This window comes from Euphorbia lathyris, chromosome 10, assembly GCF_963576675.1.
Source record: "Euphorbia lathyris chromosome 10, ddEupLath1.1, whole genome shotgun sequence".
Lineage (NCBI taxonomy): Eukaryota > Viridiplantae > Streptophyta > Magnoliopsida > Malpighiales > Euphorbiaceae > Euphorbia > Euphorbia lathyris.
The window spans coordinates 8,704,106-8,728,199 of record NC_088919.1 but is presented as its reverse complement, the minus strand read 5'-3'; the positions used below and the strand labels follow the sequence as shown (position 1 = coordinate 8,728,199).

Sequence of the window (24,094 nt, the reverse complement as noted above, 5' to 3'; positions counted from 1 at the left end):
GTAGCTCGAATAGATGCCATACGATGGAAGAAGCTGGTATTTCGATCTCCCTCCTTAAGCCATCTAACTCTGCTCTTGTCACGCAAAAAGCCTCCTTTCTATGCAAAATATTATCCAAGTGTGCATGAGAATTCATCTCCTCATGATGTAGTTCAGGAGTAAACCCATTCTCAGAGATTTCTGCCTGCACACGGGCCAGATCCGTCTCAGCATCAGTGAGACACATATCAATGTTACCAAAAACCACTTTATTCTAGTGACGGAGCACCGGCCGAAGTCGCCTGAGTTTATCGCATAAAGCTTGCATAGGAGGTAAGCTAGGATGCATTCCATTCCAAAAATCAGCAATCACCTCCCTAATCCCCAGATGCAGAATCCACATAGACTGAAATCTGAATCTAGAGATAGGGCGATTCCCCTTGGAGCAGCTAAACATCAAAGGGCAATGGTCAGAGTGATGTCGCGGCAAAGCCAAACTGCAAATCGATTCCCAGAAGTCCGAGAATAAAGCAGATAATAAAACTCTATCCAGCCGACATTCAACCCGCGCAGAGCCAGACCTACCATTAGACCAAGTAAAGAAGGCCCCATGAGTAGGACCATCAACAAAAGAACCAGAATCAATAAATCACGAAACTCCCTACAAGGACGCAAAGCAGGAGCCCATCCCGATTTCTCATGAGATCCAAGGACAGAATTAAAATCTCCAAGAAGCACCCAATGCCCATTCAACCTATTTTGATGAGCCAAAATATCATCAAACATAGTGACACGTCTATTTGCCTAAATGCTCCCGTAAACAAAGCAGACAAAAGTATTTAAATTAGACAAACTCAGAATAACAAATTGTTCATGTCTGAAACAAATATTGGTAACCATGGAAGAATTAATCTTTGCAAAAACCCATAGAGTTGGAAGCTCCTTATTGTTCATAGAAATTAAAGACAAACCAAGCCTTCTCCAGAAGGCCTCATTAACAGAACTGAACTCCACCATAGGCTCAGCTAAACAAAGAAAATCCGGTTTATGAAGAGAACACAAATGATGCAAGTAACCCTTAGTATCCCTATTAAGAATACCCCTACAATTCCAGTAAAGAAAGATCATTTAAAACGGATCGGAGGTTTACTGGCTCGTTTGTTTCGAGCTGGCAAATTCTCCGTTGTTGTCATAATTTTTTCCCTCCGCCTTACTTTCTTAGTGCTAACTGTGTTCCAGCTATTGTCATCCTCCTCTGCCATATCAGCCCAGGATTTAGTACGGGATGATGATTCAGATGCTGAATCAGCTCCCTCATATCTAGTGAGAATATTGTCCATTCCAGGTGAATCCGGCCTATCAGTTTTATCACAACTGAATTCATCCTCCTTCCTAAGTTGCGGGCTGCCAGGTAGAACAACCTCCACCACACAACCAGTATCAGCAGGAGGCCTAAGCTCAGAAACAATCCGTGAAGTGGCATGTTGAACAGGCACCTCGGTCTGAATTGCATTAGGCTTTTTCACAAACTTCCTCTCCTGTGAAACCATTGTACGTTTTTTTTCAATAACCGGAGCCTCTAGAACCTTTTCCAATGGTTTTTTATTTTTCCTGCAGTCATAAGCCATGTGGCCAATGTTTGAACAAACTTTACAGAAGCTTGGTAATCTCTCATACACCACATCAATCCAAATTTGTTTTCCTTCTCTCTCAATACCCATTTTAATAGGAAGCTCATTCATCAAATCCACATCAATTAACATTCTAGCATAATGACCAAACTCACCTTCAAGAGTGGTATTATCAAATCGTATAAGCCCTCCAATACCCTTTGAAATATCTGAAAGAATTTGAGGATCCCAATACTCCCATGGAAGAGAATATAATCTAACCCAAACCTGAGCATTTGTAGACTTCTCAGCATAGGGGTCAAAGTCTGGAACCCATGGTTGCAAACGGAAAGTACATGGCTTAGTATTGATAATGCCCCGCGCTAGCAACTGATTCTTGATCTCCTGGGATCCCAAAACCACATGAAAAAAGCCTCTCCCGATAGATATCAGTCGCCAAGAATCCTTTAAACCCCAAACCTTTGTTAAAGTTTCCTTAAGAGAAAGAACCTTCCATGGGGCATCTCCTTTGTTTAAGATTAACCTGCCAATCAGAGATGAGGAGCAAAGGGCCGCACGCCTATCATAGGTAGATTGAGAAATTCTAACCGACCGAAGACCGCCAATATCAGAAATCACAACAGACGAGCAAGGAGTCGGATCCAGATTCCCAGCAAGGACCTTCGCAAATGACCTGCCCTGCACCGCCAAATTAGGCTTTCTCAAAGGATCCTATGAAATCGAAGCAATCTGTGGTTGCGGGATACGCGATTGCGAATTATGAAAAGGGGCCTTTGGATTAAAGAGAACCTCTATACCGAGGTAGTTATCTAGATAATCCATGGTGGATCTTTAGGTTGCACCAATTACATATCATTTGGTTCTAAAAAAATATTTCATACTTTTTATGATTTAATAATAAAATTTTAATTCGACGAAATATTAGAATTTTTTTCCACCTCCTACAAAACGCTAGATATTTCTTTTAATTTTTTCCAGATCTAATTATATGTTTGTGAATTGTTACTAATGAGTGATAAAATAACTGTGATGTGAAGTGTAGCTAACATGATTTATGATCAAGATGACAATTTGATGAATTATTTTTCAAATTTACTCAACTTGTCAACACTAGAGATAAAATTGATTTTAGTTGCCAACGTTAAGGATAAAATTGGTCATGCCTGTAAATGTTAGAAATAGTTTTACACCTTATTCCAAAAACTAAGTTGTTGGTTGATAAAATTGAAAATTAAATATTGTATTTTATAAGTGTTAAAAAATATTAAATTATATAATCGTTTACTAAAAATAAATAGTTAGTAATTTTAAAATAATTTTAACTTAGTTTTTTTGATAAAATTTTCGATTATTCGGTTCGAGACTCGTCAAGTATTTTAGGTAGATTCTCTTCTAAGTTTTGGGCATACATTAAGACTCTCGAGATTCACTTAGTTTAAACGATTTAAAACCCTTAACCACTGAAACCAACCTTAATTTGTAATAACCTTAATTAGTAATTTTAAGGTAATTAAACATTTTAAAATATTAAATAATTGTAACTATCACACTTAATGCAAATTTTGGTTGAAGAGCATAAGAAAAAAGGAAACAAATATTAAACAATAAGGATATTTTTAAAAATGAAATTAAACCAAAATTTGTCTATGTAATAAATACTAGAGGAATTTTCAAATGCACCTTAATAAAAAATTAACAAAAAAAGAAAAAAGAAATTGAATACCAATTAATTTTAGAGTCGTGTACTGTCTTGTTTTATAAAGACAGAAAACAGTATCATACTCCGACACAGCCACCGCCTCAGCCACCGCAACCGCAACCGCCTCTGCCTCAGCCACGGCCAAAGCTAGTGTTAAATCGTCCTCTGAATTAGGCAGCAGCAATGTTTTTAAATAATTATAGTCTAGTAATTTCCTATTCCATTATTCTGGAAGAGTTGAAAAATAGGGTTGTCTGGATCCTCCTTACACCAATATTCAAGACTTTTATTTTACCATTATTAGGAGACCGACTTTGTCGGGAGAAAATCTGATAGTGTTTTTTTACATGTCATTCTCACAAAAAGTGGTTCTATTTAATTAAAATAATATGTTTTATGAATTATGGGATCCATACAATAAAAAGAGATCATTTTTTATGAGAGGGACATGGAAGGGGACACTAATATGGGGACAACAGATTTTCTCCCGACTTTGTCTATTGTTGTTAGGCTTAATACATCATCTGCACAATGAATTTGTTTAAAAAGTTTGATTGTTCCTCTAAATTTTCGAAAGGTCTCGATAGTCCTTTAAACTTGCATAAAATGTTCAATTAGTCTCCTTAACTTACATAAAATGTAATCAATTAACCACTTGGTTGTAAAAAAATAAGTTAAATGAGGAATATATTGATAACATCCGAATGTAATTTACGGGACTAAGAAGGTAATTATCCAACACGACAGCGTATTAGGATAATCGGAAAGCCATGACGTATCGAGCAAGACATCCAGGTGGCGAATCCCGTAGATTCCGCCACACGCCACCCATAGTCAAACCTATGGGAGACCCGCCATCACACCTCGATCCGCCCTCCAAACGGCTGAGTTAAATCCCGATAAAGCTCATTAATAGCCCATTAATGAGATGCTTGAATGAGATCCGTAACCGCCATTAATGGAGCATTAATGGAGGCTTTCCAGTAACCAAGGAGTTACAACTCTACGACTATAAATAGCTTGCATCCTAAGCTATTGAGGTACACACATTCCTAAAACCTTAGTTTGTCATTATAGTTTATTCTCAATACAAACACTGACTTTGGCATCGGAGCTTCCCCCTGTCGAACCCAACGACGCCCCCCAAAAGGAATACAAAGCATCCAGAACCTTCACAAAGGTTCGCATTTTGAGGTACGGCTGGCCACCTACCTCAAACAACATAAATCCTAAGGAAACTAAGGAAAATATACCAGATCCTGATTCGCCAGAGATTTTTCTGATCTCATGGCACCCGCCAACAGCTTTTCGCCGCCGACATTGACAGTCTTCTTCTTCTTGTTGGGGGGATCCGCAACAAATTCCAAAGGGCGTTTCCCATCACTCTTACTGAGCTCTATCGCCGGCGTATTTCCTTGGGCCTCTACCTCCTTCTGGTTCTTACGTATCTCTACAAGGGCGCGACTCGCCTCAGATAAACCCTTGACAAGGGAACAACAAAATAATCAAAGTTCAAAGAAGAAACAAAAGTACCTTCATCAAGTTGAGAGTACTCCATATAGGTGATCGCAGCCCCTAATCGGTGGACCAAGGGGATGTCGTTCATCATGAACTCTAAAGCCTCGGCGTATGTCCAGGAATCTGACTTGATACTCTTCAATAGACTCACCACCCTTTCAACACTCTCCGTCAAAATACGCAGATCCCCGGTCATGTGCTGCGGTTTAAAGTTCCAGTTCAAAGGGAATCCAAGGGGTTCGCCCTCCTTCACCTTAACGAAGAAAAACTTTTCATCCCAAAGATGAGCGTTTGACATTTTACCACAGAAAGGCGAATAGCCTTGGAATTTCGCAAACGTGAAGAATGATTCGGTCTTACGTTTGGAAGGTTTGTGAAGGGATCTAAAGACACGAGGAGTGCAGGTTACCCCCAAGTTTGAAGCCAGAAAGCAGTCCGAAGCTATATCTAGCCAGCCATTTGGGTGTAGTTGGCTAACAGTGATATCAAAGAACTCCAGGATGTTCCCTAGAGCCCGAGGTAGGGGAAGGCAGAACCCCCTTTCCACGTGACTCGCGTACACAGAAAGGTATCCCTTAGGGGGACTAGCGGGTCGATGATGGACATCCGCCAACGTAACCTCATACTTCGCAATCCATGAAAATCGATCTGCCAAAGCAGCGAGATCCGCGGCACTCATACGAGATGCGATAATCTCAGCACGAGGTTTCTTTTTCCCAACATGAGTCGAAGGAGAAGCCTCCATCCCAGAAAGTGTCCTACAATCTAACGCCGGAACAGTATGGGGGACCTGGGTTACTGGACCAGAACGATAAATCCTACGACATAATTCAAACAAATTACAACTAGGAGTGCTCCTAGACGAACTAGAGTCAGAACTCTCTGAAGAAGACCAGCTAAAAGAAGGCTCAGAGATAGGAGTAGAACTTAGAAGGCCGGGAGTAGAAATGGAAGAAGAACTCATAAAAATCCAGTAAAATAAAGAACGAAGAAGACCACTTACATGTGAAAGTAAAAACTTCAGGAGCTTCTCGACGGAAAGGGCTCTGGAAAAACAAAACCCAAAAAAAACCTTAGCAAAAGAAGAGAAATGAAAGAGAGAGAGAAGAAACATTTATTTAAAATGCCGCCATTTACCTGGGGAAGAGCATCGCCGACACCTGTCAATCGGTAAATGGCCTGGAACAGAGCAGCAATTAATGCGCCGCCTGTCGACAGCATGCTTAGAAGATCAAACGTCCTAAAGGGCTTTTTCGGCATTTAAGGGGGCTTCTGATAACATCCGAATGTAATTTACGAGACTAAGAAGGTAATTATCCAAAACGACATCATATTAGGACAATCGGAAAGCCATGGCGTATCGAGCAAGACATCCAGGTGGCGAATCCCGTAGATTCCGCCACACGCCACCCATAGTCAAACCTATGGGAGACCCACCATCACACCTCGATCCGCCCTCCAAACGGCTGAGTTAATTCCCGATAAAGCTCATTAATAGCCCATTAATGAGATGCTTGAATGAGATCCGTAACCGCCATTAATGGAGTATTAATGGAGGCTTTCCAGTAACCAATGAATTACAACTCTACGACTATAAATAGCTTGCATCCCAAACTATTGAGGTACACACATTCCTAAAACCCTACTTTGTCATTATGGTTTATTCTCAATACAAACACTGACTTTGGCATCAGAGTTTCCCCCCGTCGAACCCAACGACGTCCCCCACAGGGAAGGAATCCGATCAAGAATTCCACACTAGTTATCATATATATTGTACACGTCTTAGATTGTTATTACATAATTCATAAAATAGATTAAAATAGAAGTTCTTACTTGCTAAACTATAAAATTTGTCTTCTTTGATATTAGAACCGCATAGCTCGACTTTGATCGTTTTACTTTTTTAAAAACGTATGCAATACATATTCCGCATTTAACTTACTTTTTCTGCAATCAAATAATTAATTGATTACATTTTACGCAAGTTCAAGGGGCTAACTGAATATTTTATGCAAGTTCAGGAGGCTATCGAGACACTTTGAAAATTCAAGGGCTCAATCAAACTTTTTAGATAATAAACCTTGTTCTTATTAGGATTCACAGGACCATACATTTTTGATAAGTTGGATTGCCCAAGTGAAACGAGCTTTCCTCTAAAAATGCTCAGCCTAAACTCATTATGCAGGTAGTCTAGGCGGGCTTTGTTCGGACTAGACTCGGGTTTAAATATCAAAGCCTGAACCCAATCAGATTAAGCAAACCTAAGAAAGAATATATATATTTTAAATAAGAAAAATCAAAATTTATATTTAAAATAAATCTTTAATATATAAATTTAAATTTAAATTTAATAATTAATATTAATATGGTGAACCGAACTGAATTGATCCATCCTATTTTTATGAATTCCAAGTCCGCACATGCAGGTTTTTATAAACCTGGACCTAATCTTAATTTCCCTTACCCGTGTTTAGCCTACTAGATCGACCCGTTCTACTTTTATAGATTCTAAACCCACTCATGGAATGAGTATGTTTTTACAGAATTGGACCTAATATCAATTTTTAAATTATGTAATTGTTTACTAAAAATAAATAATTAGTAGTTTTAAAATAATTTTAACTTGGTTTTTTTTTTTTGATAAATTTTTCGATTATTCGGTTCGAGACTCGTCAAGTATATTTTAGGTAGATTCTTTTTCAAGTTTTGGCATACACTAAGATTCGAATTCGAGATTCACTAGTTTAAACGACTTAGGACCCGTTTGGCTAATTGTTGTTTGTTGTTCGTGTTTGATGTTTGCTCAAACAGGTTTTCCAAAAAACAGAGATTTCTTGCTTTTGTAAAAAGCTATTTTCAGCTGCAAAAGGTAAACAACAGATGTCTAATCAAACATTTCAAACTCTGTTTTTTTAAAGTGAAAAGTCAAATAGAAGACGAAAAATAGATAACCAAATACCAACTACCCCTTAAAACCCTTAACCACTAAAACTAACATTAATTAGTAATTTCAACTTAATTAAAAATTTTAAAATATTAAATAATTGGAGCTATCACACTTAATGCAAATTTTGCTTGAAGAGCATAAGAAAAAAGGAAACAAATAATAAACAATATGGATGTTTTTAAAAATGGAATTAAACCAATATTTGTCAATATTATTATGTAATGAATAATATTAATCTTTTACAACAACTCGAGAAATAGAATAAAAATGAAATAAAATGAGAAATTGAATTTTAGAGCCACCGCCTCAGTATCTATCTGTTTCATAAAGATGGAAAAATAGTATATCATACTCCGATCAATGCCTCAGCCACCGCCAAAGCCATTGTTAAATCATCCTCTGAATTAGGCAGCAGCAATGTTTTCAAATAATTATTGTCTTCAAATTCAAAATCAGAGGTTGATATCATCTTCTGAATAAATTGTTTGATAGCCTCACGTTCAGCCTCCGCCACCGCTACGGCCATCGCTAGATCATCATGATACTGATCTTCGTCTGAAGGAAGATGAACCAAGATTAATAATTAATTAAAGGATATAATAACATGTTAAAAGTTGATTAAAGAAAAAAAATATAAAAAATAATGAATTTGAGAGATATATATGTTTGAATTACCTGCAATATTAATATCTGCGAAGAACTTCCTTTTCCTAGATTGTGGATGCTCCATTATCTTCTCTTCTAAATGACTGAGTGAGGATGACGATGGTAACTCTGTAAAAATATGACTATGGCGTAGAATAATGAAATATATATATATGTTGAGTCGGTAAAAAAAGTCGGTGCTTTAAATTAAAGTAAAGTAGGAATTTTATCCTAAGTGAAATTTGATGAACATAGAGTTGGATATGGATGATATGGAAATTACGAGATGAGCTTCCAATTTTACTTATCTTATCCATATGCTAACCGCACTATTTACAAGATGAGCATAAGAAAAAAGGAAACAAATATTACAGGTTAATTTTGAAAAATTGAAAACAGATATTAGAGCGTAGGCGATGAAATGCTGCGTGAGATTTCTGGTGGTCCCAAAATCAAAAACTTTAATTACATTCTAGATCTAAACAAATAACAAAATCAAAACTCCAAAATCATGGATTCAAATTAAAATCATGGATCTCAACAAAGAAAAAATACATATTTATGATCTAACTAAATAAAACAACAAAGATCGAAAAAATAAATATTAAAATCTTACCTCGATCGGGGCGGCTACGGTGGGCGGACAACAGACCGACGAAAGAGAACGGAGACGAGAGCGGCGTTCGATGGTGCGAATCCCAGCTAAGGAAGAGGGAGCATGCCGGATCTCGTGAAAGATGAATGAGGAGGCTCCGATTTTTTTGAAGATAGGAGAAGGCGGTGAAGATGGAGGCTGCGATTTTTTCGTGTGATATAACCCTAAGGTGCCGTTTGGTTCACGGAATAGAATTACTATTCCTATGTTTGATTGGTAGAATGGATATTCTAAAAGACAATATTATTCTCAAATGTAATTTCTTTTAATTATTTATTATAAATTGATATTTAATGACTCTAATATTAAAATGATAAAGTTCAATGGCCATGGATGTAATTTACTCTTAGAACTTATCTAATCTATATGTTAGCTTCTATTTAGTAGTGTTAATGTTAATCTATTTAGTGTTAATGTTAATCTATTTCTTCTTCTCGCTACAACTCCTCCTCTTCTTTTAATCAGATTTAATTGGAGGAAAAAGAAATTTATCTCCACATTTTTCCTTTTTATGTTTTCGCTTGGTTTGAAATCCATATATTTCATCGAATTTTATTTTTCAACTGATTGCGTCTATCAGAATTATTTCAGCTATAATTGGTTTATTTATATTTTTTTGGATTTATCAAGAACAAAAACGGTTGATTTTTTCACTAGATCTACGTGGTTATAAAAACAAAACTCAGATTCAAATATTTGGAATGACTAAATGATGAAGATTGAATTGTAACTGGCTTTATACAAACTTAGATTTACGAGAAATATATAGTTTATCATACGTTTGTGTTAGTTGTACCTTTTTTAGATTTTCTTTGCTCTTTGTAGTATTTTTCTTTCATTCATAAATCTTGTACTGAGTGAGGTTATATTTCTTATTTTATTTATATCTTTCATCTAATGAAATGATATAAATATTCTCATAAAAAAATAATTATATATATTAAATATTCATCAAAACTTTAACATAGTCCGTTTAGCTACATGCTATAATATCATTTAACTAAGGCTATATATTCTCTATAAAAAAAAAAGTTAAGGGATAAGATGTTATCTCTAACGTTTAAAATTTTGTAATTTTATATAGCAACCAAAAGCAATTTTACGCAGGGTTAATTTCAAATATTATTATAAAACACAAATATAATATTCTTTATGTTGCACCAATTACATATCATTTGGTTCTAAAAAAGATTTCATACTTTTTATGATTTAATAATAAAATTTTAATTCGACGAAATATTTGAATTTTTTTCCACCTCCTACAAAACGCTAGATATTTCTTTTAACTTTTTTCAGATCTAATTATATGTTTATGATTTGTTACTAATTAGTGATAAAATAACTGTGATGTGAAGTGTAGCTAATATGATTTATGATCAAGATGATAATTTGATGAATTATTTTTCAAATTTACTCAACTTGTCAACACTAGGGATAAAATTGATTTTAGTTGCCAACGTTAAGGATAAAATTGGCCATGCCTGTAAATGTTAGAAATAGTTTTACACCTTATTCCAAAAACTAAGTTGTGATTGATAAAATTGAAAATTAAATATTGTATTTTATAAGTGTTAAAAAATATTAAATTATATAATTGTTTACTAAAAATAAATAGTTAGTAATTTTAAAATAATTTTAACTTAGTTTTTTTTTATAAAATTTCGATTATTCGGTTCGAGACTCGTCAAGTATTTTAGGTAGATTCTCTTCTAAGTTTTGGGCATACATTAAGACTCTCGAGATTCACTTAGTTTAAACGACTTAAAATCCTTAACCACTGAAACTAACCTTAATTAGTAATAACCTTAATTAGTAATTTTAAGGTAATTAAACATTTTAAAATATTAAATAATTGTAACTATCACACTTAATGCAAATTTTGGTTGAAGAGCATAAGAAAAAAGGAAACAAATATTAAACAATATGGATATTTTTAAAAATGGAATTAAACCAAAATTTGTCTATGTAATGAATACTAATATTTATCTTTAACCACAACTCGAGAATTAGAATAAAAATTAAATAAAATGAGAAATTAACAAAAAAGAAAAAAGAAATTGAATACCAATTAATTTTAGAGTCGTGTACTATCTATTTTATAAAGACGGAAAACAGTATCATACTCCGACTCCAGACCGGCATTCGCCTCAGAAGTAATTGCTCTTATTACATCCGCCGAGGAAGATTGGAGGTCCCCGATCCAACAATATCTCGCAAACGGGACTTTACCTCAAGACAAAGAAGAAGCCAGGCGGACGGTAAGAAAAGCTGCATACTTCTCCGTAATAAATGATCAGTTGTACATGAAATCATTAGTATTTAATAGGCTTGTTTAATGTTAGTTAATTACATTTAAGGTAAATTTTGAAAAATTGAAAACAGATATTAGAGCGTAGGCGATGAAATGCTGCGTGAGATTTCTGGTGGTCCCAAAATCAAAAACTTTAATTACATTCTAGATCTAAACAAATAACAAAATCAAAACTCCAAAATCATGGATTCAAATTAAAATCATGGATCTCAACAAAGAAAAAATACATATTTATGATCTAACTAAATAAAACAACAAAGATCGAAAAAATAAATATGAAAATCTTACCTCGACCGGGGCGGCTACGGTGGGCAGACAACGGACAGACCGACGAAAGAGAACGGAGACGAGAGCGGCGTTCGATGGTGCGAATCCCAGCTAAGGAAGAGGGAGCATGCCGGATCTCGTGAAAGATGAATGAGGAGGCTCCGATTTTTTTGAAGATAGGAGAAGGCGGTGAAGATAGAGGCTGCGATTTTTTCGTGTGATATAACCCTAAGGTGCCATTTGGTTCACGGAATAGAATTACTATTCCTATGTTTGGTTGGTAGAATGATGCGGGGCATCTTTCCCTAGGATCGAGTCCGAACGAGGGAAGTCGGGGGAAGAATCAAGCACGAGCAACAAGCAAGCAAGGAGGCCAAACTGTGCCATACAACAAGTGGGGCACGCTCCGCGTGGTTTAGTACACGCTCCGCGTACTTGAGGATTTGAGCCAAAGAAAAGCCCAGGAGGTCATCCACGCGAGGCGTGGATCAAGCACGCTCCGCGTAGAGAGAAAGCACGCTCCTCATAGAGGAAGAAATGATCCGGAGGGAGTCCAACAGCTCAAAGTACGTCCCGCGTACTTCTGGGCACGCCCCGCGTATAATGGCTACTGATCCAGAGAAGGGCTCATCAGCCAAAGTACGTCCCGCGTACTTCTGGGCACGCCCCGCGTATAATGGCTACTGATCCAGAAAAGGCCTCATCAGCCAAAGTACGTCCCGCGTACTTTTGGACACGTCCCACGTACTTTCACTTTTCAGGAACTTGCTCCTTACTCCAGCTTCCTTGTCATTTACATATTTGGTCCCTCAGCTCCTTTCCCACTTTCAAATCAACCCCCTCCACTTACCTTTACCCCATTTACCCTTATCTTTATGTTTTAATTAGCTAAGCTCTTTACCCTTTTATGTAATTTAGCATTTAGGGTTTTTGAGATGATATAAATTCATCTCTTCATCTTTGTAATGCTTCAACTTTTTATCAATCAAATATAATTCTTCTTCAAGAAGTTTGTTAAGGTTTTCACCTTCAACAATGGGGATTTCACTATTCCTATGGATTTAGTCCATGAATTGGGATTCACTCCTTCTAGTTTAGCTAGAGAAGTTGGAACATCTTTGTGAGTTTACGATTTAAAACTCTCAGATCGATTTAATCCATATCAGTTGGTATCAGAGCCGATCGTTTTCCTTGAACGGAGACTTCTTTCGACAATGATTCAACCGAGTTATTCACAAGCCTTAAAGGAACGTCTTGAAGCCGAGACACGAGAGATGGTGCTCCAATATGCCGAGATGTTGAGAAAGACAAAAGAGAACTTGGAGCAAGAAGAGATGGAAAGACTCCAAAGGGGAACCCGAAATAGTAGAAGACGACAACGTCGAGCCCAACAGAAAAAGGATGAAGCAACTTCCATTTTGCCTCCTAAGGATTCACCCCAAATCTGTCCTTTATTGCACAAGGAAAAGGTAAATCCAAAGCTTTTAATTCTTGATGTGGAAGTTGTGGGTATGCCTACTTTTATTGAGGATTTGGTTGTTTGTGGTGTTATTAGCAATTTAAATTCTCATTGTGGAGTTGTTGATAATGAATATGTGAATGAGGATTTAAATGTATGTGTGGATGAGGAGGAAGGGATGCTTGTATGTGAGAACATGGGGAAGGTTGAATTTGTGTGTGGTAATATTGAGAAAACCCATGTTGAGAAAGGTACTCCCCAAGTGTTTGATGAAATGCCCCTTAGGCATAGGCACATATGTATGCTTAGGGACATTGAAGATATTTGTCTTGAAGAGGGGGAGAAGGAGTTTGGGTTTGTTAATCTCTTTGAGGAGCATGGTGAAATTCATTTATCTGTGGAGATTGATGGCTATGGAGATGGGAGAGATGTTGGTGGTTCTACCATGTTGGGTTGTAGCATGTATTTTGAGTCGGGCGACTTGGTGTTAGACGATGTGCCGCGGCCTAATCTCCCGGGCGGACCGGGGGGTGGACAACCTCATGGCGACGTAAGCGGTGATTGGCGCCGAAAGCAACCAATCGTGGAATCAAGCTGCTCGGCAGGACCGGAGCTCGGAGATATGGAAGAGTCGCCACCCACGAATGGGAAAATGAACACCGATCCCTTGCGGGAGACCGGTGTGGGTTCGGGAAACTTAGGTACGAGCCGAGAAGGCTAGCTCCTTTCCGGAGAAAGGCTACTAGGCACCCCGACATCGCCCGGTTATGAACCACCGGCCTCCTACTCAGCATGTTAGGCGATAACGGACTAATCGTATACTTCTTTAAGTTTAAAATTCATTTGAAACCCTTTTCTTTCTTTTTTCAGAAACCGTTTTGAGCATATATTATTGGAAAGCCATACTAGTAAAGAATCACCCATTTATGTTATACATACACAGAGGAGGGGGAGAAAGAAGTGATTTATTTACAACTTCATTTACATGTCACGCTGTGTTTTTATTCTACACTAACTTATTTTCCCCAAAACGAGTTTATTTACATAGTTCGCACCTTAATCATCGTTGGAACGATTTAGGTGCGTTTTAAAACCCCGTTTGATGAAGTTTTATCCGAATCGCCGTTGGAACGACTCGAGTGTTTGAAAACGTTAGGATAAAAACTTTTTAATGAGAAAACGTGGTTAAACATACAAGTCAATTTCATGTTGTACAAATCCTTTAAGAAAATGATTCTAAAACTCTATTATTCACAAAAAAAACGATTTTAATTATAATGTTCGCTTAATCCGCCGTTCGAACGGACTAAGGTTTTAAGACGTGGTGTTTTGAGAAATGATTTGAAATGTTAACAAAAACGACTCTATTTACTTACATTAGGAAACTCTAAAAATCCATTAGTTTAAATAATTATATTGAAAGCTCTCTTTTTGTGATTTATTTTCCTCTCTTATTTAATGGACTCTCTACCTATTATACTTGCAATAGTAAACCCATTTAAACCAAGACTCATACTCAAATAAAGCCCATTTGAAACATGGACCCATGAATGGTCCAAAGGAATAAAGAAAGTAATTCTAGCATATATATATACATTTAAATCAAAAAATAGAATAAGAAAGTAAAAGTTTATACAAAAGAAACTATATGTATATAAAAATAGTAGGTACAATATATCTATACTTTAAAAATGTGAAAATAGTAAGTAAATCCTATAACTAAGAAAATAATATTCATCCAAAAATAATTTCCTTCAATAACCACTAAAATAATCCAAATATCCCAAAACTACATATATACATATCTATTATAGTTTTAAATATAAAAAATAACATATACTAATATATATTAATTATTTCCTAAAATACCCAAGTAAATAATCTTCAAAATAGAATCTAATAGAGCCCAAATGAATAAAAAGAAAGACATATATATACATATACTTATATTATAAAATAGAATAATAATAAAAAAGCATACAAATATTCTAAAATAATTACATATACTAAAAGTCTAAAATAATTTGAAAAACATATATTACATAACTATACATATATATATTAAGGATTAAAAGGTTAAAAGTTAAGAAAAAGGGACTGAAATGGCATCTTTTACGTTTTGACAGATTTACCGACGGGAAATCCGTCGGTAAACAGCATTTAGTGACAGAAATGACAAATTACAGCAGCACTCCAATATTTTCCAGATTTATTCGAAAGCTTTAAATTAAATCTAATTCAATCGTTTTGGATTTCCGAACTACCAAAAATGGATCATAGTCGAAAACGGAAGTTCCTAAACGACGTTTTTTATTTCAAATCATTATTCGGAAATTTCTTTTAAATTAAAACTTGTAATTACAACGTTTTCGATACCCGAACTACCTTTTTATCGGATCACGGTTCGTATTGGGATATCAAAACGAAGTTTTTTATTTTAAAACAAAACCGAATTTTATTCAACACGAAATGGAAATTAAATAAATACGCTAATTAAATAAAATGTGACAACATAAATAAATAACTAAATAAATAAAAACTATAACATAAAAATAAATAGGAGAAGAAGATAAATAAAATAAAATAAAAGAGAGTCTAGTCCTCGGATAATACCTTAAATTCGGTATCTGACAGTCGAAGCCGATTGATTCCACGAACCACGATCTTCCGTTTTTAATGAAAATTTAGTAAAAATTGAACTTTAGGAAATTTGGAATTTTTGAGAAAAAAAAATATTTTTCTCAAAAAAATTCACTCTCTCTCTCTAAAAATGTTTAGAGTGAGAAAGCTCTCTCCAAAAATCCCTCACTTTGCATTGGGATCCGTGCCCCTTTTTATAGGGAAACGGGTCCTGGAACAATGGGCGACGCCCGAGTAAAATCGGGCGTCGCCCAAAGCCGTTGGGCGGCCGCCCAAGGCTTGTTGGGCGGTTGGGCGCACGCGCCCAACTGCCGTTGGGCGTCCGCCCGACGCGGTTGGGCGCTCGCGCCCGCCTACCGTTGGGCTTCCGCCCGATGCGGTCGGGCACTCGCTCAACGGCTGCCGGGACGCGTCTCACGTCGTCGGGCGTGCACGCCCCGCGGCCGTCGAGCTCGCGCTCCGCGCCGTCGGGCGTTCACGCGTCGTGACCGCCGAACGCGTGTTCCGCACTGCCGGGCGCACACGCCTCGTGGCCGACGAGCGCGCGTCCCGTGCCGCCAAGCTCGTGTCTTGCTCGAACACCGAGCGCGTACCATGCATGGTTGGATGCGTGCGTCCAACAAACGTCGAGAGCGCGCCTTGCGTCGTCGAACGCGCGCCGGCCGCCGCTAAACACTCGCACCGTGCCGTTAAGCATTCGCGAGCTATCCGATCGACAACAGCGACCGAATGTAACTTATTTATTTTATTATTTTTGAAACTTTCGGAATCAATCGCTTTAACCGTCTTGTTTTCAGGTTTTCGTCACAGGTCCTCCGACTCGGTGTCTACAGTTGCCCCTACTTTTCTATTTTGACAGTGATGTGTGTGTTTCGAAAACGTTTTTTGCTAACATAACACATGCGATGTAAAACATATAAAAGTAAAAGACACGTAAAGAGTAGGAGGGAGCATACCTGACCTTCGCGCTGCGCGCTCCGGTGTCGTTCTCTGATTCCTTCCATCGTCACCTTTGGAGTGGCCGTCGATGAATGTTCTTTTCTCGGAATCTAGCGTACGTTGGTTATGGGTAAGAATGGCTCAAAAGCAATTTCGGTCTACGACCGTTAATGGGATGGCTCAAAAGCAACTCAGGTCTGCGACCGCGAGTAAGATGGCTCAAAAGCGACCCTGGTCTGCGACTGCGAGGATGATGGCTCAAAAGCAACTCCGGTCTGCGATCGTGAGTCAGATGGCTCAAAAGCAACTCAGGTCTGCGACCTTGAGTAAGATGGTTCAAAAGCAACTCTGGTCTACGATCGAGAGTAAGATGGCTCAAAAGCGACCCTGGTCCACGACCGCGGGTAAAATGGCTCAAAAGCAACTCAGGTCTGCGACCTTGAGTAAGATGGCTCAAAAGCAACTCTGGTCAACGACCGAGAGTAAGATGGCTCAAAAGCAACTCTGGTCTTCGACCGAGAGTAAGATGGCTCAAAAGCGACCCTGGTCCACGACCGCGGGTAAAATGGCTCAAAAGCAACTCAAGTCTGCGACCTTGAGTCAGATGGCTCAAAAGCAACTCCGGTCTGCGACCGTGAGTCAGATGGCTCAAAAGCAACTCTGGTCTACGACCGTGAGTCAGATGGCTCAAAAGCAACTCCGGTCTGCGACCGTGAGTCAGATGGCTCAAAAGCAACTCCGGTCTACGACCGTGAGTCAGATGGCTCAAAAGCAACTCCGGTCTGCGACCGTGAGTAAGATGGCTCAAAAGCAACTCCGGTCTACGACCGTGAGTCAGATGGCTCAAAAGCAACTCCGGTCTGCGACCGTGAGTCAGATGGCTCAAAAGCAACTCCGGTCTACGACCGTGAGTCAGATGGCTCAAAAGCAACTCCGGTCTGCGACCGTGAGTAAGATGGCTCAAAAGCGGGGATTGTCTCTGGATTCTTCTACAACACTGTTATCTGTATTTTCTTACTGGAGCTAGCATCTCGGAGGTTTAATGGGGATGTATTTTAGTCTGGAATGATATAGACTAACGATTATTTTTCTGTTGACTGTTGTCTGTATTTTGACTGGTGTCACTGTTCCGTAAAAATTGACTGTTTTCTGGAGTTCATATCTTGACAATGTTGGTCGCTGTCTGGGAGAAATGCAGGCTGAAACGGACTGCCACGGAGGTCTGTGCACCTAGTAATTAATTATTTACTTTTTACCTTTATGTCAAATCGTACCTTTTTCACTATTTACGGGAATGTCATTCCCTCTTCCTATATAAGGTGGTGGGGTTTCATTTCAACCCCACCCCTTCTCTCTCTTCTTTCTCTCTCTAGACTTCGATTTGGATTATTCTCGGGATGGATTTGGATGAATGAGATGGCACTAGAGGCATGGACGAGGTTTACGTAAACCTGGATAGAGTAGATACCTTCCACGACCCTACGACGCATTTGAGCAGGACACGCTGCAACGAGGTAAGTAATTTCTCACTTTTATTTGATTCGAACTCTAGGCTTTAACATTCCTATTCGAACAGGATTTGCATGCTAACCCTTAGACTGCCTTAGAGGACTTTAGCTAGAAAACATGAATTCCTTTATTTACAAGTAGCACTTGTTTATTTTTGTAAGAACGCGCGCTATATGCATGTGAATAGTGACACTGCGAATTTATGCATGCTAACAGTAAAAAACAACGTGAATAGTGAAGACATGGATAGTGCACGTGAATAGTAAAATGTGAATAGTGCACGTGAATAGTAAAAACTTAACTAATGCACGTGAATAGTAAAAACGTGAATAGTGCACGTGAATAGTAAAAAAACGTGAATAGTGCAAACTTAACTAATGCATGTGAGTGTAAACCTAATCTATGTCCCTCGTCTATGCAGACGAGAGTGGGTTAAAGAATTGACTAAACCTTACATGGACGACCCTAAAGGAGAGGTTTTTACAGAAAATTGGTCCTAACTGACCGGATGTCTCTAGGTTAGATAATGAAAGAATACCTAGACTTAACGCGTTCTCATCAATTGCATGTTTTAGGAGCTGTATTTAAATTTTCTTGTCTTGTCCCTTTTTAGTTTATTGAGATTTCGGGGACCACTGTCGAGATTCACTCGTGGTATGCCAGACTGGGTGCCGCAGCGAGAGCCCGTGTGCGTGAGTTGGGCTTCGAGCCTTTTATTGCAGCGTTGCCCTGCACCAACGGGGTATGCGATCGTTTCGGCCTACGGGCCTTATGTGAGTGGTGGGTTGACTCGACCCACACCTTCCACCTTTCTTTTGGAGAGATGACCATCTTGCCCCGAGATTTCTCACTGCTGACAGGGTTGCGAGGGAGCAACACTCCCGTTCCTTTCCATTTCGATATGATGCGACCACGGGTCGACCTTGCTAGGCTCGCTGCCTTGATTGGACTGGGAGTTCGTCTTTGCGCCAAATCTACTCCAGCGAAGTTTATTTCCACCACGAGCCTCTTGAGTCGGCGAGATTTCTGCGAGACAGACGATATCGACTTGGCGGTTCGCAGCTTCTTAGTGTATACTCTGAGTGAGATGATTTTCTGCACGAAGGGTGGAAAGGTACATGCGGGTCTCATTCAGGCACTCAGCGATTTGGATGCAGCGGCTTCCTACGATTGGGCAGGGGCAGGCTTAGCCTTTCTCTACAAGTTTTTGGATCTGACTTGCCGGAAGTGCAAGGATTTCGGTGGTTACACCTTTGCTCTGCTGGTACGTGACGCCTTCTTAACTCGCCCGTCTTATCTTCTTCGCGTTTTTCACACTCCTAGTCCTTGTTTTTACCGCAGGTGTGGGCGTATGAGAGGCACATCCTTCCCAGCCGGTCTCGATCTCGACCGAGAGTACCGAGGCCGCCTTTCATGACTCGATGGAGGGATTTTGACTTGAGCGCCGAAAGGAGTCGGATGGTGCCACGGCTCCTAGATTGGATCGACTCGCTGACCCTCACACAGGTAGATTTTGCCTAATCATGCTCGGTTTTTGTTTGAGTCTTTCTGACTTTCTCTTTGTGCATTTTTTAGATTAAGTTCAGGTGGGACGACCTCGACTTCGGCCCCGATTATACATATGTATCGATGATCCAGGAGCAGCAGTGTGTGCTCACCGGCCCCTACGTGCGAGCATGGTATTTAGGGGATCGAGGCATCACTGGAGTTAGGGACGCTCACTGGACACCGGGTGAGATCCCCGTCTCTATGTTCGCAGTGAGGACCATGCCCTTATCGACCGTTCGTCGGGACTTGACCCATCGGTTTGTTGGTAGAGCGGTGTGGATTCACGCCGGGGGCCGTGAGCCTTACTTATCTACTCTGCTGAGCGCGAGGGATGCCCCGGCGGCAGCGATGGAGGTGGATCCGGTGGCAGATGTATTTTCGAGGGAGGCTGTCGCGGCAGTCTTCGGTCAGGAGGAGGTCCCGGTAAGTGGTTCCACCCCCTTCTTATTTTACCTTTCATTCATGAGATGTTTAGGGGTTTTTATTGTGTTTTTTTTACAGGAGGGGTCCTGGAGGAGTGCCCATTTATCTGATTTCTTTGACGGTACTCGAGCTCAGACGTCTGTGTGCGAGCAGCCCTACTACGTCGGCGAGTCCTCCAGCGCTGCCCGACCGGAGAGGTCTTCCCTAGGCGTGCCCCTACTAGACTACGGGAGAGATTATGCCACGATTTGCTATGACGAGTCCGGGGCAGCTTATGCGGGATTCGAGGCGGCTCCTCCTATCTTCTCCTCGAGGGTCCCATTTGATCCCTCATACGCTTCTCTGACCACGAGGGAGACTTGTACGGATTACGTGGGGCTGTCTGGTTACCTACGAGATCGCCTCAGCTTGCGCTGCACCGATCACCTGGTATGTATCATTACTTTACTTTAGTGTAGTGGAATGTATGCATGTATGCATGATTTATGTTTTTGCCTATGCTGCTTTTTATCTGTTCTTTTTTTTCTTCTTTTTCTGTAGAGTGATCTGCATGCCCACGAGCGGAGGCAGAGCGAGTTGGTGCAGGAGGCCGACGCCCGGGTTGGTCAGGTGTATCAGGAGAGAAATGACCACTGGTCAGGGATGATGCGACGGGAGACTGAGGGTCGCCTTGCCGTCGAGGAGAGGGCGCGTGATGAGTCGATCAGGCGCCTTGCTGCAGAGAAGAGAGCACAAGCTGCTGATGAGAGAGCACGCGCCTCTGATGAGAGAGCGTGAGTTTCTGATGAGAGAGCGCGTGCTGCCGAGGAGGCACTATCTGCGGAGCGGGCATCACACCTGAGAGATTTTGAGGACTATTGGGACTTCCCTCCGTATTAGGCTCGTTATGTATTGCTTTGTAGCTTTCATTATTACTTTGTAGCTTTCATTATTGCTTTGTAGCTTTTATTAGAGTTTCCCCGATGTATAGCTGATGTATAGGGAGTGGGGTGGATAGTAGGTAGGCTTTTTGTGAAAAGTAGGATAGGAAATGTATAACTCGTGATTCATATTACCATGCATTCAGTAGATTATGATGATTCCAATCATTCTCGTCAAATATATTCATGCCCTTTATTTATTTACAAACAACAGAAATACTTAGTCTCTTATACATTGTGTTTGTAATTGCTCAAGTCATAACTATTGTTACCAGGACCCGCCTTTCGGTTTTCGGATCCCGGCGATTTTTCTCCTCTCCTTTTACTATCCCGGAATTTTTAAATGAGTGCCCTTTTGGGTTTTCACCCATTGGGATTTCCCTCATTGTTGCATAGGTCGCCCTTTGCGGGTTTTCAACCTATCGGGAATTTTTCTTTTTTTTTTTTTTTTTTTTTACGAAAAGTATTTCTTAAGCCTATCCAGGTTGGTAGGTTCGGAGAATTCCATGCCGTCCACCATAGTTAACTTCACTGCTCCTTTGCTTAGTATCTTCTTCACAACGAATGGCCCTTCCCAGTTAGGCCTGAACTTCCCCCTCGGGTCGGTGTGCATCACACGGATCTGTTTCAGCACCAAATCTCTTTCTTTGATAGGGCTGGTCTTGACTTTTTTATTGAAAGCCCGAGCCATCCTTCTTTGATATAATTGTACATGGTAAAGTGCTTCCATCCTTTTCTCGTCAACTAGAGCCAACTGCTCACATCGCATCTTCACCCATTCTGCCTCGGGAATTTCTGCCTCCACTGCGATTCTCAACGATCGCTTTTCGATCTCAATCGGCAGGACTGCTTCTTTTCTGTATACCAAGGAGAATGGCGTTGCCCCAGTCGAGGTTTTAATTATCGTGCGATAAGCCCACAACGCGAGTGGGAGATGCTCATGCCAGTTCCGATGTGATTCCACCGTCTTTACGAGAATCCTTTTAAGGTTCTTATTAGCTGCTTCTACTGCCCCATTAGCTTGTGGACGGTACGGAGAAGATCTGTGATGTTCAATGCCATATTCTCGGAAAAGATTCCTTACTTCCCCCTGAAACTGGACCCCATTATCCGTAATCATGTGATGAGGCACTCCGAACCTGGTGATCAAGTGTTTTTCAATAAACTTTCTTATTTGCTTGGATCCCAGTTTGCTAAACGACTCTGCTTCTACCCACTTGGTGAAATAATCGATGGCGACAACAATAAACTTATGTCCATTTGAAGCGTTAGGTCTTACTTCGCCGATGATGTCAATGCCCCAAGCAGCAAATGGCCAAATAGGTGCTAGCACATGTAGTTCCATGGCCGGAAGATGACTGCAATCGCCGTGGATTTGACAATCATGGCATTTCTTTGCATACTCGTTACAATCTCTTTCCATGGTGAGCCAATAGAAGCCTTGCCTAATAATTTTCTTAGCTAGTACTGCTCCCCCCATATGGGCTCCACAAATTCCTGAATGTACTGATTCCATTGCCTCGCGGGCTTCTCCCGCATCCAAGCATCTTAATTGTAATCCGTCAATGTGCCTTTTGTAAAGCAAGTCGTTATGGATGACGAACTGACGAGCTAGCCTTCTAATCACAGCTTGATCCCTCGGTTCTGACTCTGCCAGATATGTTCCATATTTCATGAAGTTCACGATATCGAAATACCACGGTTTTTCATCTGTCCCTAACAGCATTACGTCTTCGTAGCACGGTTTATGAGATCTTCTCAATACCAACGGCTTCGAAGCAAGGTTCCGGGGGTTGTCCCAAACTGACACCAAAGTGGCCAAAGCATCCGCCGCCTGGTTCTGTGCTCGAGGAATATGATAGAAACGACATTCCTTGAATCTTTGTGCCAACCCTTCTAGCTGATCTAGATATGGACGTAGCCTTTCTTCCCTTACTTCCCAGTTTCCTTGTGCCTGTTCGATGATCAACTTGGAATCACCCCAAATTTCGACATATGATGCTCCCAGTGCTGCTAATGACTCTAAGCCATAAGTGCACGCTTCATATTCGGCCATATTATTAGTAAGAGGGAACGACAACTTCTTGGCCATCGGGATCCTTTCTCCCTCTGGTGAGATAAGTAGTACTCTAACTCCGGCTCCATTCGAATTAACTGCTCCGTCGAAGAACATTTTCCACGGTATGACTTCGATTGCGTTCAAGTACTCATCGGGGAAATCATAACTTATCTCTTCTTCCTCTGCATTCAGGGGTTGGTTGGCCAGAAATTCTGCCACGGCCCTCCCTTTGATAACCTTCTTCGTCACATATTCAATGTCAAACTCGGATAAAAGCAACAACCATCTGGCTAACTTCCCCGTCAAGGATGGAGTTCGGTATAGATACTTCACGGGGTCTATCCGAGAAATAATGATCACTTTATACGATTGGAAATAGTGCCGCAGTTTCTTTGTCAACCATACCACTGCCACACATGTCTTTTCGATCATGTTGTACTTGAGCTCGTACTCCAGGAATTTCTTACTCAAATAATACACCGCGTGCTCCACACCGGTGTCTCCCTCTTGAGCCAACATTGCCCCAATAGATCGCTCCTCAATTGCTACGTAGAGGAGAAGCGGCTTTCCCAGTTTAGGCGGTCTCAGCACTGGCGGATTAGACAAATAGCTCCGGACGCTCTCCAAAGCTTGCTGACACTTATCATTCCAAATAGCGGGTTGGTCTTTCCTTAGCAACTTAAAGATTGGCTCGCAGATTGCGGTGAGTCTTGCTATGAACCGACTTATATACTGAACCTGCCCCAGAAACCCTCTCACTTCCTTCTCATTTCTCGGCGCCGACATCTCCTGTATAGCCTTCACTTTATCAGGATCTACCTCGATTCCCTTATTTTCGATTACATAGCCTAAGATTTTCCCCGACGAAACGCCGAAAAAGCACTTCTCCGGGTTTAACCTTAGCTTGAATTCTGCAATTCGGGCCAAAAACTTCTCGAGCGT

General features: G+C 40.2%; 1 long non-coding RNA gene across 1 annotated transcript; it reads right to left on the bottom strand.

Moving 5' to 3' along the window:
- Positions 1–7,967: 7,967 nt before the first annotated feature.
- Positions 7,968–8,560, bottom strand: LOC136209848 (uncharacterized). Its single transcript, XR_010677710.1, has 2 exons — positions 8,453–8,560; positions 7,968–8,332 (listed from the first exon to the last, which is right to left on the bottom strand). It is a non-coding gene; the product is annotated as an uncharacterized lncRNA (long non-coding RNA).
- Positions 8,561–24,094: the final 15,534 nt, after the last annotated feature.